General features: G+C 35.5%; 1 long non-coding RNA gene across 1 annotated transcript in view; it reads left to right on the forward strand.

Moving 5' to 3' along the window:
- Window positions 1-1,090: 1,090 nt before the first annotated feature.
- Window positions 1,091-16,572, forward strand: part of LOC117064438 — a 41,828-nt gene continuing 26,346 nt past the window's right edge. Inside the window, exons 1-2 of the long non-coding RNA XR_004429456.1 lie at window positions 1,091-1,240; window positions 2,029-2,109. This is a non-coding gene — a long non-coding RNA (uncharacterized LOC117064438). The remainder of the gene's footprint in view (window positions 1,241-2,028; window positions 2,110-16,572) is intronic.

A 16,572-nucleotide genomic window follows, 5' to 3' on the forward strand; every position in this document is an offset into this window, starting at 1 on the left:
TGGTGTATAGTTCTGCTTAAACTTCTTATGCTTGGGGTTAATTTAGCTTCTTGGATCTATCAGTTTATTTATTTATTTTTAATGTTTCCTGCAATCCTCTCTCCGTGTTTGAAATTCTCCAACTGCGCCGAATTTAGGGCGTTGGAAGTTGTTTCACCATTCACTGTGGCTATCTTTATTTTTTAAATGTCTTTTCTCTCTAGGTTTTTTTCTTTAAATAGCTTTCTTGCTATGTATTCAGGTTTACCAATTATTTCTTCTGCGTGGTGTAATTTGCTATTAAAATAGAGTACATGTTTTACTGCAAATATTATGTTTGAAAATATCTAAAAGTTTGATTATTCCATATCTCCAGTTAACTTCCTAAGTCTTTCCATAACCTGTTTAGCCAGAAAAAAGTAGCTATAATAATGTCTTTATGTCCTTGTCTGAGATAAATAAGTACACATTTTTCTCACCTCTGTTGCCAAATTATAAAATCATTTCGACTTACTACTCCATTGTATCTTTTACCAAATTTTGGAAGTTTTGGTCAGTATTTTTTCAAGTATTTTTCTGAACCAATCTTTTAAATTTATTCTTCTAGGATTCTAATGGCACAAGTATTAGAACTTTTGATAATTCACCATCATAGATTTTGCAGTACAGTAGAGAAACAATGGGGTGATTATAAAAATAAAACCTTCCTTTGCAAACATCCCTACACCCATCATATTATAAAAGATTAAGAGGTGAATGAGAGAAAGATGAGATCAGAGAGAGCTGGGAAAGAATGTTCAGGAGTCATAACAATGAGACACACTGTCCTTTCTACATCCTTCTGGTTGGTGAATGGACCATATTCAATGTCTTTCCAGGGTGTGGTTATCTGTGTTTTGCTTTTGTTTTCCTCTCATGGGCTTGGAGGAAGCCTGAGAAGAAGCTTCTCTTGTCCCTGAAGAACATGAATATCTCATCGGCATGTGGGCCAAAAGCTCTGTAAGGGTGGGGTGTTGGTGTATATGTTCTTTCATTTTTTTTTTTAAAAAAGGCATGATTGCATGATTTGGAACTAGGCTCTGACTTCCTGCATCCTAGCAGGGTGCAAGAAGTCAGAACCTAGTTCCATCTGTGCTCAGAAATCAAACCAGGGATGTGCTGAAGCTGGCCCCTTACAGGCTTGGGATAGCTGATGGTTGAAAACAGGAGGTTTCAAGCATTGTTAGCTTGAAACTGAGGATATGCATGCCACAAAAAATTGGTAAGTGCTACAAAGAGTTTCTTTTTTTCTTTCTCTTTTTCTTTTTGTGAAAAGATTTACCAGTTCCAACTTGAACATGTGGACATTTGTATTGCAGAATGGAATTTCATTCAGACCAAAGCATGGGCATGTGCCCTCCCCTCCCCACCTCACACCCTCACACTTCTTTTTTTTTTTTTTTTTGAGATGAAGTCTTGCTCTGTCACCAGGCTGGATTGCAGTGGCGCAAACTCGACTCACTGCAACTTCCGCCTCCCGGGTTCAAGCGATGCTCCTACCTCAGCCTCCTGAGTAGCTGGGACTACAGGCACGTGCCACCACTCCCGGCTAATTTTTCTATTTTTGGTAGAGATGAGGTTTCACCATGTTGGCCAGGATGGTCTGAATCTCTTGACCTCATGATCTGCCCACCTAGCCCTCCCAAAGTGCTGGGATTACAGGCATGAGTCACCATGCCTGGCCTACCTCACACTTCTGAGAAGGAAAGTTGAACTGAAATGATCACACAAATTAAAATTTGATTGATTAACTGGATAATATTATATTATTATTTTATTTATGTATTTGGTTACTTATGGCTGACTGGAATGGGAGGCTCCAGAGCTAAGCCAAAATAGTCTAGTCTGAAAACATACTTTTTTGTCATCTCTGGATTTTGTGGAAAATTTTTGTAAGTGGAACATATCACACTGGTTACACTGTTTTCTATTAATTAGGAGAAGGTGACTGTTTACTTTTCATTGTCATTTCTGCTTTAACTACTTCAGTCTCTACTAATGACTCAACAGAAAACCAAAAACAACAAAAGAACAAAGTAACTCACCGACCTGGATGAAGACTCTGTGACGGTCTTTTTCTACTAACTGAAAGTAATTCCACTTTAATAACTTTCTCTAATTTTTCCATGTGTCTGATTATATCATCTTGTAACTACCAAATTTAGTCCCTATTAGCTGTCTTAAAACCTCCTGCTATTTTCACAGCTCAATTTGTGGTAAGTACTACTTTCTTAAAAAGACTCTGATTTTCAAAAGGCACTAGAAAGGAAGAAAACTACATTTAAAAAACAGATGAAGATATAATATTTCAATGAGAGACGGAAAATATCCTGTATCAGATAGTTGTTATATGGTAAGATTTATGTGAGAGAAACATGATATCCATTCACAACTTTATTGAGAAATTTGTGGAAATATATTACATTGATCTTCTCTAAATATCTCTTTTCAATTTGAGCATCTTTCGTCCTCTTTATTAATTTGTTTTTTGTTACCATTGGTAAAAAATAGTCATCATCCAGCTCATTTTTTAAAAGTCACAGAGACCTGAAAACATTTTTTTTCTAAATTAAGGTGTCAAAAGAAATGAAATATGGCCGGGCTGGGTGGCTTAAGCCTGTAATCCCAGCACTTTGGGAGGCCGAGGCGGGCGGATCACGAGGTCAGGAGATGGAGACCATCCTGGCTAACACGGTCAAACCCCGTCTTTACTAAAAAAATACAAAAAACTAGCTGGGCGAGGTGGTGGGCGCCTGTAGTCCCAGCTACTTGGGAGGCTGAGGCAGGAGAATGGCGTAAACCCGAGAGGCGGAGCTTGCAGTGAGCTGAGATCCGGCCACTGCACTCCAGCCTGGGCCACAGAGCGAGACTCCGTCTCAAAAAAAAAAAAAAAAAAAAAAGAAATGAAATATGACATAACAATATAGTCATCTATGAATATACAGAATATAAAATCCTGTAAAGTAATAATTATTTTTATCATGATTAATTGTGTTAAATAACACATGCTATCTCTATGACTCTAAAATAAGCTAAAGTAAATAATTGATAATGTGAAAATATTTTTATTTTAATCATAATAATACCGAGGGGGGAAGCAATCAAAATCTATAGGAAGCAGTTAGCCATCATTTACTTTTAGGTTATAATATTTAAAAAGGAATTATTCAGAGTGTAAAAATCTTAGCTTACATGAAATATAATGGCAACTTCTTTTTAATTATTAAACAAAAAATTTATTGAAAAATATGGAAGTATATGAGATATGTTTTAATTTAGAATATGTCAAATAAAAATGTCAGTCAAAATTTATGTGTTGTATAGATGCCATAATTGCCTTAAAAGTGATTCCCATTGACAACCATGAATAACATACCCGGCTCCGTATCATCTTTATTTGAACTATATTTTACATCAGTTAAATATCAATGGGATCTAGTTTTGCAATTGCAAGTACTGTATTAATGCACTCTTTCAAATAACTGCTATATAATTCTAAGATTGGAAATAGAGTTCAAGATTGACAAATTTTAAACAGTAGTATATTATCCACTTCATAAATGTAGGCACTGAAAGAACAACTATAATTCAACAAAAATAATACACATCTGGGTGAACTAGATTCTAGTGGTATTTCAATCTTACCAACTTTAAGACCTTTGAGTGTAAATGGATTTTAGTGTTCTCATTCGTAAGTCATCTAGCCATCCTTCAGCTGTTAAGAGTTTTTTAATTTATGCATACACATATTATTTAAGTAACTGTAGTGAGAAGCTAAATAATATGTCCTTAGTTATACAGGGATCACCAGCACAAATATATATATATATATAAATATTGGAGTAATGTAAATAAGTGGCCTTGATAATTTCCAAGCTTGTCTGTTATGTTGTATTGACGTAACTAGGCATGGCATGTGGTTTTACATATCACTTGAATTTCTGAGTTTCTGTTTTCTCATCTGGAAAATCTCACTTTGACTGTTAGTTTATCTCTAAAGTTCCTTCTAGTACACATGATTCCATTATTAATTCAGACAAAGAGAAAAATTATACATCTTTGCTGTAGTCTTATACTTTCGTCATAATTCCTTATTTCTGAGGAATATAACACAATGCCTCACACTTTTTAACATCATGGTATGCATAGAAAATAATTAAAAAAAATGGGAATATTATTAGGAACTTAGAATTTAAAATATTTTATTTTTGATTATATAATTATAGTAATGAAAATAAACTATAGTGAATTTAAGTCTAAATATTAATTTTATAAAATGTTTTACCTATATAAATTATATAAAACTTTCTTTTGAAAAGTTTTAGTTATCTTTTTTTTGTATTTTAAGGTGTAGGTCTGAAATACCTACACATAACTTCTTTTGTTTTTTTGTTTTTGTTTTTTGTTTTCTTTTATTTTTTAATTTTTTTTTTTTATTTTGGATAAAGAGAATGTGGCACATATACACAATGGAATATTATTCAGCCAGGAAAAAAGAATAGAATCCTGTTGTTTGCATTCCTCTGGATGAGAATCACAAGCACCAGGACCAGTTTATCATGACTTGCAGAGTTAGAGAGGAGCTCAAAGACTATGAAAGGCAAGTGGTGGATGTCGGACATCCAGTCATCCTCTTCGCCTATTTTATTTTATTTACTTATTGATTTTGAGAAAGGGTCTCGCTCTGTTGCCTGGGCTGGGATACAGTGGCATGATCTTGGCTTACTACAACCTCTGCCTCCCGGTCTCAAGGGGTCCTCTCACCTCAGCCTCGCAAGTAGCTGGGATTACAGGCATGCACCACCATGCCCAGCTAATTTTTCTGATTTCTGGTAGAGACAGGGTTTCACCATGTTGCCCAGGTCAGTCTGGAACTCCTGGGCTCAAGTGATCTACCCACCTTGGCTTCCCAAAGTGCTGGGATTGCAGGCGTGAGCCGCTGCACCCAGCCTAAAATTTTTTTTTCCTTTTTCTTTTATTTTTTCTTTTTTTTCTTTTTTTATTATACTTTAAGTTCTAGGGTACATGTGCATAACGTGCAGGTTTGTTACATATGTATACTTGTGCCATGTTGGTGTGCTGCACCCATCAACTCGTCAGCACCCCTCAATTCATCATTTATATCATGTATAACTCCCAATGCAATCCCTCCCCCCTCCCCCCTCCCCCCTCCCCATGATAGGCCCCGGTGTGTGATGTGGACTTCCCCTTCCCGAGTCCAAGTGATCTCATTGTTCAGTTCCCACCTATGAGTGAGAACATGCGGTGTTTGGTTTTCTGTTCTTGTGATAGTTTGCTAAGAATGATGGTTTCCAGCTGCATCCATGTCCCTACAAAGGACACAAAGTCATCCTTTTTTATGGCTGCATAGTATTCCATGGTGTATATGTGCCACATTTTCTTAATCCAGTCTGTCACTGATGGACATTGGGTTGATTCCAAGTCTTTGCTGTTGTGAATAGTGCCGCAATAAACATACGTGTGCATGTGTCTTTATAGCAGCATGATTTATAATCCTTTGGGTATATACCCAGTAGTGGGATGGCTGGGTCATATGGTACATCTAGTTCTAGATCCTTGAGGAATCCCAATACTGTTTTCCATAACAGTTGAACTAGTTTACAATCCCACCAACAGTGTAAAAGTGTTCCTATTTCTCCACATCCTCTCCAGCACCTGTTGTTGCCTGACTTTTTAATGATTGCCATTCTAACTGGTGTGAGATGGTATCTCATTGTGGTTTTGATTTGCATTTCTCTGATGGCCAGTGATGATGAGCATTTTTGCATGTGTCTGTTGGCTGTATGAATGTCTTCTTTTGAGAAATGTCTGTTCATATCCTTTGCCCACTTTTTGATGGGGTTGTTTGTTTTTTTCTTGTATATTTGTTTGAGTTCTTTGTAGGTTCTGGATATTAGCCCTTTGTCAGATGCATAGATTGCAAAAATTTTCTCCCGTTCTGTAGGTTGTCTGTTCACTCTGATGGTAGTTTCTTTTGCTGTGCAGAAGCTCTTTAGTTTAATCATATCCCATTTGTCAATTTTGGCTTTTGCTGCCGTTGCTTTTGGTGTTTTAGACATGAAGTCCTTGCCCATGCCTATGTCCTGAATGGTACTACCTAGGTTTTCTTCTAGGGTTTTTATGGTATTAGGTCTAACATTTAAGTCTCTAATCCATCTTGAATTAATTTTCGTTTAAGGAGTAAGGAAAGGATCCAGTTTCAGCTTTCTACTTATGGCTAGCCAATTTTCCCAGCACCATTTATTAAATAGGGAGTCCTTTCCCCATTTCTTGTTTCTCTCAGGTTTGTCAAAGATCAGATGGCTGCAGATGTGTGGTATTATTTCTGAGGACTCTGTTCTGTTCCATTGGTCTATATCTCTGTTGTGGTACCAGTACCATGCTGTTTTGGTTACTGTGGCCTTGTAGTATAGTTTGAAATCAGGTAGCGTGATGCCTCCAGCTTTGTTCTTTTGACTTAGAATTGTCTTGGCAATGCGGGCTCTTTTCTCGTTCCATATGAAGTTTAAAGCCGTTTCTTCCAGTTCTGTGAAGAAAGTCATTGGTAGCTTGATGGGGATGGCATTGAATCTATAAATCACCTTGGGCAGTATGGCCATTTTCACGATATTGATTCTTCCTATCCATGAGCATGGTATGTTCTTCCATTTGTTTGTGTCCTCTTTGATTTCACTGAGCAGTGGTTTGTAGTTCTCCTTGAAGAGGTCCTTTACATCCCTTGTAAGCTGGATTCCCAGGTATTTTATTCTCTTTGAAGCAATTGTGAATGGAAGTTCATTCCTGATTTGGCTCTCTGTTTATCTGTTACTGGTGTATAAGAATGCTTGTGATTTTTGCACATTAATTTTGTATCCTGAGACTTTGCTGAAGTTTCTTATCATCTTAAGGAGATTTTGGGCTGAGACAATGGGGTTTTCTAAATATACAATCATGTCATCTGCAAACAGGGACAATTTGACTTCTTCTTTTCCTAACTGGATACCATTGATTTCTTTCTCTTGCCTGATTGCCCTAGCCAGAACTTCCAACCCTATGTTGAATAGGAGTAGTGAGAGAGGGCATCTCTGTCTTGTGCCAGTTTTCAAAGGGAAATTTTCCCGTTTTTGCCCGTTCAGTATGATATTGGCTGTGGGTTTGTCATAAATAGCTCTTATTATTTTGAGATACATTCCATCAATACCGAATTTATTGAGCGTTTTTAGCATGAAGGGCTGTTGAATTTTGTCAAAAGCCTTTTCTGCATCTATTGAGATAATCATGTGGTTCTTGTCTTTGGTTCTGTTTCTATGCTGGATTACGTTTATTGATTTGCGAATATTGAACCAGCCTTGCATCCCAGGGATGAAGCCCACTTGATCATGGTGGATAAGCTTTTTGATGTGCTGCTGAATCCGGTTTGCCAGTATTTTATTGAGGATTTTTGCATCGATGTTCATCAGGGATATTGGTCTAAAATTTTCTTTTTTTGTTGTGTCTCTGCCAGGCTTTGGTATCAGGATGATGTTGGCCTCATAACCTACACACAACTTCTTATCAAGACTCAAGAGTCTTTTATTTTATATATACAGACAGGGATATATTTTATTATATATCTATATAAATATATATATATATAGAGAGAGAGAGTATCACTTTGTCATTCATGCTTGATTGCAATGGCATTGTTAAGTCAAGTTTAGTCTAAAGCTGCCTCCTTACATATTTTAAGTTTGGCCTAAAAGTTTCTCTGTACATCATGAACTATAGTCTAAATGGAAATATAAACAGATTGTAATCTACTCTTGTGTCAATCACTGAGTTTTGGCTTATCGGATGTGGCCAACTGTTACAACTGTGTTCAAATAAGGCAAACACGGAGCTATAACCAATCTGGCTGTTTCTGTACCTCACTTCCAGTTTCAGTATGTCACTCTCCTTTTTCTATTCACAAATCTTTCACCACATGGCTGTGCTTGAGTCCCTGAGCCTACTCTGGCTTGGGAAGTTGTACAATTCACAAATTGTTCTTTGCTCAATTAAACTCTTTTAAATTTAACTCAGTTGAAGTTTTTATTTTTATAGTGTGATTACAGCTCACTGCAGTCTTGAACTCCAAGGCTCAAGCAATCTTCCTGTCCCAGCCTCCTGAATGGTTGGGACTACAGGCATGCACCACCATGCCCAGTTAATTTAAAAAAAAAAAAAAGAGAGAGAGAGAGAAGAAGAAGAAAAAGAAAAAGTCTGTAGAAACGGGATCTTGCTGTGTTGCCCAGGTTGGTCTCAATCACTTGAACTCAAGCAATCATCTCACCTCAGCCTCCCAAAGTGTTGGGATTATAGGCATGAATCAAGAGGCCTGGCTAATAATTTCATTACTGTCTTGAGAGATAAGAACTTTATTCACATTCAGTAGTGACAAAATTGATTTTCCAACCACTCCAAATGTATACATTCATATTTTAAAATGAATTAGCTCTTCCTTTTATTTTATTGAGAAATATAGTGTTTAAATAGATGTGGTTTCTAGTAATACAAATGAAGTTCTACTGTTTTCAAACAAATTATTTCCAAATAATATACTTTATTTTATAATACAGACATATATTTTTTTCTTACAGCTACCTGAGTTCTCGAACACCAATAAATGAATACATAAATTGCAATGGACAAAATATTTGACATGTGGGAAAAGAGAAATGTGTGGCTATTGTCTGGAAATCTGTTTTTTTTTTTTTAATTTTGTTTTATTTTATTATTATTTTTTGAGATGGAGTCTCGCTCTGTTGCCCAGGCTGGAGTGCACTGGTGCAATCTCAACTCACTGCAACCTCTGCCTCCCGGGTTCATGCCATTCTCTGGCCTCGGCCTCCCAAGTAGCAGGGACTTCAGGCGCCCGCCACTACGCTCCACTAATTTTTTTATTTTTTTAGTAGAGACGGGGTTTCACCGTTTTAGACAGGATGGTCTCGATCTCCTGACCTCGTGATCCACCTGCCTCGGCCTCCCAAAGTGCTGGGATTATAGGCACGAGCCACAGTGCCCAGGCTGGAAATCTGTTTTCTAGACCTTCCTTAAACACACACACACACACACACACACACACACACACACACAGACACATTTAGCTATGTGTCATTCTCCTTAGGCATCAGAAGGACCCAGTCCTCTGGCAGCTTCTTGAGCTCTGTGAAAGCTAGCCTTTCAGATAGTCCTCCAGTGATCCTCCTGTAGTCACACCTTTATTTAATCCCACCCATTGAGGGTGGGGTGGACTTAGTGATTGGATTTTAATGAGTTGAATAAAGCAGAAAGAGTGCTATGTGACTTAGTGACTAGGTTAGACAAGGCAGCGTGGCATCACTCTCTGTCATGTGCACCCTCCCTCAAAACATTTGTTCAGAAGATGGCACTATCTATATAAGGAGAAACTGACAACCTCTTGCCTGCAGCTAGGTGATTTTTCCAGCCCTGGCTATCACCTTGACTGCAGACTTCCTGGGATACCTTAAACCAGAACATCTCAACTACGTTATTCTTGTATTCTTGACACTCAGAGCCTATGTTAGATAATAAATGTTTGCTACACTAAGCCACTACATTTTGAGGAACTTTAATATGCAGCAGTAGATAACCAATATAGGCTCCTTCTTCACAATAGACAGCAGCATATGCATTAACTCAACACCACCTAGGTATTAAAAAAATCTCTTTACACTCATCATACTAGGCCAGAGTAGGGGTGATTGGATGCATTACTTCATGCTCATCAGCTATGGCAGGACTAAGGAGCATGCTAATCCAAGCATCTTTGCACAGGCTGTACTCTAAGAAGCCTCAGACATGGCCAGTTGTGGCCAGAAACAACCAGACTTGAGCCTCAAGTCACCTTATGCACCATCTGGACGTTCTGAAGACTCAAGAGTCAATAGCATATAATTTGGAAAGCAATAAACAAAGATACACTGTTTACTGAGAATATATTTCTGTGTATACAAACTCCAGAATGTATTATAGAAAGGCCAGACTGTCCCTAAAGCAATGGTCCTTCAGCTTAGTTTTACAACCACATTAGAGAGCCTATAAAATACTAGATTTATTCTAAGGAAAAATTCACATGGGGACATATATATAACACATATTATTTGAAGGAGCTTGAACAACTACTAGAATCTACCCACAGATATATATATATACTATAGGTTAAAATTGTAGGCCATACATTAATTTGGAAAGAAATATGTATTATATTGCTATACACAACTGAAGTTTCCCTATGGACATCGATTCTTGTTGGCATGTTACTCAAAGTTAAGGACTCCTTTTTTTAAAATTTATAATAAACAGGAATTTATTGGCTCACAGTTCTGGAGGCTGGAAAGTCTGGGACTGTGGCAAAAGCACCTGGTGAGGGTCTTTTTGCTACATCCTCACAGAGTGGAAGGCAGATGGGTGTGAGCCATCATGACGTAAACACCTCCCATTAGGCTCCACATTTCAAAACTGTCACATTGGGAATTAAGTATAAAGTCTGCAGTTAAGGACTATTTTCATTTTACTTTCAAGTGGGAAGCAAAAGAAATTATTCAAACTGAGTTTTTGATTGAAATAAATGCATAAGATTTACAAGATGAACTGTTTTATGGGATCATGCAAAAATAAAAGTCATATACATACATTGAAAGATAATTACAGTCATAATATATTTCAGGTTACTAAGAATTCATATTGACATCTGATTTAACAGTATTCTTTTAATAAACAATCCTCTTGAGCTATTTATGTTTTTAATCAATATCTATGAGTACATGAATTTTAAAATGATGTTATTAGAAAAGCATATTTTATTTTTCAATGTTTGAATTTATTCTCTAAAATAATAATGCTTTTGTTGAAAGAATATGGCATACATACATATTAATTAAAATGAGGTATATCTGCATATCGGTATTTAATTTTCTGTTTGTGTCTAGAAATCATGAGTTTTGTTTGCTTTTTGCTTGTTTGGTTTTGCATTAGTAAATTATATTTGACCTATTAGTATTGTAAGTTTTGATTACATAAACATTATAAATACAAGATTATTATTATTTATCAAACATGTGTTTGATAATAAAACTATGTGTTTGATAAAAATATATGAACCAATTAAATTTACTTGATAATCTGGCATTATCATGTTGTGGCTCAAAGGTAAGTCAGAGTCTTATCTCAGCATCAGAGAGGATGTAGGGAAGAATTTGATATTCAACAAAATACAGCAGAAGTTGATGCAAGCAGTAAATACTCTAGTTGAGGCATAGTGTTATCATGGCCAGGCTAATCCAGTCACAGGTCAGTCTTCATTGTGTAGCACTATTCAGAATTAAAGCAGATAGTTATAGTATAGAGACAGTGTTTTCAAACTATAAAATATGCAATGGCAATCTGTGAGTGAATGATTACCATTAGTGTGACTGTTAAAATACATTTTTCATTTTCTGTTAGTACTTACATAGTATGCCTTTGGGAACTGAAAGTATCATGTCCCTAATCCTCACTCTATAAAATTTTCAACTAAGAAAAAGGATGGAATTAAGCTGAATAAGAATCTCATTTCAACCTTAAGTTGCTTAAGTATTAAGAAAGCATTTAGGACAAAGAACAACAGTAGAAAAAAAAATCCCTTGAATAACAAGATATACAAATAAAACTTGACAAGAGTGAGGTTGCAAATATTGGGTAACAGTATCTTAGACTAATTGTCAAACATAGTTCCCCTTGGGTAACAGTGAGTTTGGGCATGACCTTATGTGATTAAGAAGGTGCTGATATTTACCTAAACCATAAAATAATAAGGCCATGTTGAAAATCTTGAAGACAATACAGAAGACTTATAACAAAGGGTGGTATCTGAGCTGAGTTAAGGGTGATTAGGAAGTCATTATGGCCTTTGATGTAAAATAAGCTCTATGACAGAAATGGCATGACCTTGTCAACCAGCATATCTCAGCCCATAGTGTAAAGGGTGTGACACCTAGTAGGCCTCAACAAATATTGGCCTCATGAATATATAAATGTTATTTTTCCCTATGCTTATTTTTATATTTATTATTTTAAAAGTTTTGAATCTATCGATTCTCAATTTCTGTTTTGTTACTGAACAGATAGATTTTCTCATTGATTTTATAAGCTTTCAGGAAAGGGGCCCATGGAGAACATCAGGATTTCACCTCATTGCTTTCTGTTTTTATTACTGAGTACAGCCATCTGGGGCACTGGCATTTTTGGCTCTGCTGCTCCAATAGATGCATGTAAGGAATACAGTTCTGGGAAGTAGTACATAGGCAACACTGACTGGATCCTGAATTGGGATTTCCTTGTGGGGTAGCTGTAGGAATGGCAGCACTTCAAGGATTGATGTAGTAAACATGGCATTGTCCATTTATCTGACATTTCTGCTACCAGGCTATGTGTCTGGAGGGTGTCTGGAGGGTAGATACTTGCTGTCACAATACGGGTTGACTCCAAAACAGTTGAAAGGTTTTACTAGTTTAATCAAAGGCTCAGAAAATTTGTGAAATATGTAAAGTGAAGGGATCCTTCATATCATTACCTTAAGCAGGACTTAAAGAATAAGCTTCATCTATCATTAACCGTTTACTAATGTTAAGAGTTCTCCATTATTGAAACTTTGCCATTAGAATTTAGAGGTTCAGGCGCAAAATTATGGTAAAAGAACAAAAAGTAGTTTGAACGTTCTATAAAAATATTTGTGTCCCTTTCTACATTTTAATGTGCACATTTTTATTGTCATGTTATTGTCAATGCATTTGTATTCATTGTAATAGCACTAACCATAATAAATTCATTGGAAATTAATGTGGTCATCACACATACTTTCATAAGCATTCTATTGTAATTCACTGTTAATTTAATGTTTTATTCAAATGAAGCAAAACTGTTTAAAGTCATATAATAATGTCATTGTGTGGATTGTGGATAGGTAAAGTTTATAACAGTATGGATTTTCTCTAGAAAAAGTGTGATAACCTCAGGAAAAAAAGCATTTTTTTAGCTTCTCTAAAAACAGACTAATGACTATGACCCTAGGCGACTAACAGTTCTCTCAATGATATGCAGGGCTCACCACAGGGATTTGGCTCATTTATCCAGCAGAAGAATAGCATCAGGTTAAAATACAGCCTCATGGTGAAATATCTGTTAGTTACATATGGCCTTCTGATCTTATTTAATAGGTGTGCATTATATGAATTCACTGGTTATTCGCATTTACCACAATCCAAGTGATCGAAGTTCTTAAAACTTTATTTAAGCAAAAGAAAAGAACAAATATAGAAACCATTACTGTTTTGAAGTGAAGTTAATAATTTTTATCTAATGAAATATATATATCAATATCTATATATATATTGAGAGGACAGAAATAATTAGAAGAGCAAACTATTCAGAGGAAAGGAAGATAGTAAGTGTGATAAGTAAAAATAAAATGGCTTAAGTTAATAAATTTAGGAAATAGTATAGATGTATAAGTTGAGAGAAAGACAGAGATAGATTAGAAAAGAATCCAACTTACATGCAGAATATTTTGCATTCTGTCAGCTATGTGAGTGGGATACCTAGAAAGAAGGTAGAGTTTGGAGAGATCAAGTTAATTTTCCCGTAAAAACTGAATAACACATGAATCACTTCCAATTATTCAGGTGACAGAGCACTCACGTTATGATAATGCTAGCATGGTGACAAAAACATCACATGCAAATGAAAAAAAAAGTGTTTAGAAGCAGTGTTTCCTCTCTATGTCTATCAAGTAGAAGAACCCCTGATGGGAATGAGTGAAGCTTTGTGCAACCAAGAATGAAATGCAAGACAAGGCACTCCAAAGGTTTGGGAGGTACAGCACATCCCTACTGTTTTTCCCAATGTTTTATTCACATCCGGTGCCAATAAATCAGTAATTTGCATATCCATATGGTCTCACATATTCTACCCAGTAACAATGTAATAAAAGAATTTTAATTTGACTGTGGCAAAATGTTGAGAAAGTAAGCTTATGAGAATGTGTTGTAGCAGTGTAAAAGTTAAAAGTTGGTATAAAATAAGTCTACAAAATTCCCAAAGTTTAACATGAAACTAAATTGATGATCATATTAAATTCCATAAATAAATTTAAGGCTAACTAATAATCCAATAAACTCCCTGCTACGACTTTTTAATGAAGAGCCTCTAATGGTAGAAAGTGGGATATTTGAAGGCACACAGCCAAAAATATTTGTTAAAATGCATGGAATTTAATTAAAGGATCTAAAATTCATGCAAATCTTATCTCCATTGTACACATCCATATTAATTTTAAATTAGATTCTGGGGTAAAATTTTCTAGTCGCTGTTGATTAAAATTCTGATAAATGCACTTTGTTACTGAAAATTCAACCCACATAGTCGGGGTAATATGGTAAATCTTAAGAGCTTTAGTTCCTTTTACTATCCTGAAATGGTCAGCAAATCTATTTTTTAATGAAGAATGTGATCACATAGTCATAATATTACTAAAGTATATCACTGCAAATTTTAACCAAAGTAACTGTAATCATATTTTAAATGAAAGATATTATTCATTTCTCAAACTCTTATTTGACTTAATATATGTAAGTACCATTAAAACAATAATAATCTTGTCTTGAAGTTGTGACAGGTGAGTGACTAAAAATACCTGCTAAATGAACTAAATTATAAACTACAGTAATTTTTATATTATTAAAGAAAACTGTGGATTAACCTCCATTGCCATGCTTGGAACCTTTAATATGGTATTTTTCATTTCTCCATGAAGATGTTAAAGCTCAAACTTCAGCTTGAAAATCTTAGCCAAAACACTATCCCCATGCCCAGCAAAAAAAAGGCTGTGATTGGGGAGAGATGGAAACTTTCTAAGTTACATTCCATTGCACATAAAATTTGTATTTAAAATATGAGTATTAAAATATCAAAATCTGCATTTCTTTTCTAATTTACTATGTTTGTCTCATAGTCAATACATGGTAAAGAGTAACAACACAAGCATACCATTTGGAATGACGCCGAGCCATCAGTGGCTTCTGTGATTATTGCTTACATGCAAGCTACCTACTGCTTTGCCTAACATGGATTGACCCATGTCAAAGATAAACAAAACTGGGCAATAGATAAATCAGTAAAAACACATTTTATTTAGGAATACAGTAGGAATTTTATTCCTATTGTATTTTATTTATTTTACTCAGGAGCACAATAGGTAAGAGAATTCTGAACCAAACACAACTTCCCTGAAACAAGAGGTAGGGGTGTGCTAAGAGAAAGGTGCTGAGGGATGTTAAGTGGGGTTAGCCCATGTGACTAGGTCACTTGGATTTGTTTATTGACAGGTATCTAAGCGAAAAACAAACTTCTCCTATCTTTACAAAAGGAGTAGTGGTGCAGGTTGAAGTAAGGCCCTTATCGTCCCATAGCAACAGGGTACCTTGGATACTCCTTCAGGAAAAGGCAAAGCCAAATGATAACCAGGACAATTACACATGTCTAGCATGCTGTACTTTGCACTGGTCTATACAAAGATGACCTAGAAAGAAGAATGAAATCCACCCTCCAAACAATGAGCTCAGGCACTCTAGTATTAGCCTGAAGGAAGCAGCTCATTATCTAATCGTCTTCTCAGAGTGCTCACATTTTCTTATTTGGCACAAAGGTCCATTCTGTGCTATCCCTGTGTCCTAGTGATGACCAATACAATGGATTCAACAAATGCCCAGCAGGTACTGACAACATGTCATTAGCCCGGCATGCACTCAGAGTGTAAAAGTAGTACAGGATCTGAAGCCATCAGGTAACTCATACTCTAATTTAAATATTGATATATGTGAAGACAACTATGTTATAAGTGTACAGAGGAAAAAAAGGAGAAAATCTGATATTTTGGGCCCTTTAAGTTTTTATAGAAAGTGAATATATTTTTTCATAACTGGCATGTCCTGTTTACATAATTATTCTTTATTTTTCTTTTCAATGTACTTTTCTTATTATTTTTGCTACAATCATATTTATTTTATGTTTGGTTTTATGGAACTAAAAATGATATTATAATGGCTATAAAGGCTGATGATTATGAAAATAGTAATTGAACATTTAGATTATTATTAACGTTTACAGTACAGAAAGAATTTCATATTCATTATTTCAGCCAAGGCTTACAAGCACTCTGCAATAATGAGTGTAATTATTATTGGCAAATTCATTTATATATGAATAATTACTCTTGTTAAAATTGACTGATGTAAATAAGGAGTTTGAGAACCTCAGTTCTTTAATATGCAACACTTAGAGCTGATGAACTTTTAAATAATAAGTTAAATAGAATCTATGTAGTGTTTTCTCATACCAGTATAAGCCATGAAGTAACCATGGATGACTAAACTAGAAACATAATGTGTGAAATTTTTTTCTTTTAGAAAAAACCTTTAGAGAAAAGAAAAATGAGCATAATTTGATTGCTATATTTCCTTATTCTGTTCTCAGTTATAC

This window comes from Trachypithecus francoisi, unplaced genomic scaffold (assembly GCF_009764315.1).
Source record: "Trachypithecus francoisi isolate TF-2019V2 unplaced genomic scaffold, Tfra_2.0 Lachesis_group2, whole genome shotgun sequence".
Lineage (NCBI taxonomy): Eukaryota > Metazoa > Chordata > Mammalia > Primates > Cercopithecidae > Trachypithecus > Trachypithecus francoisi.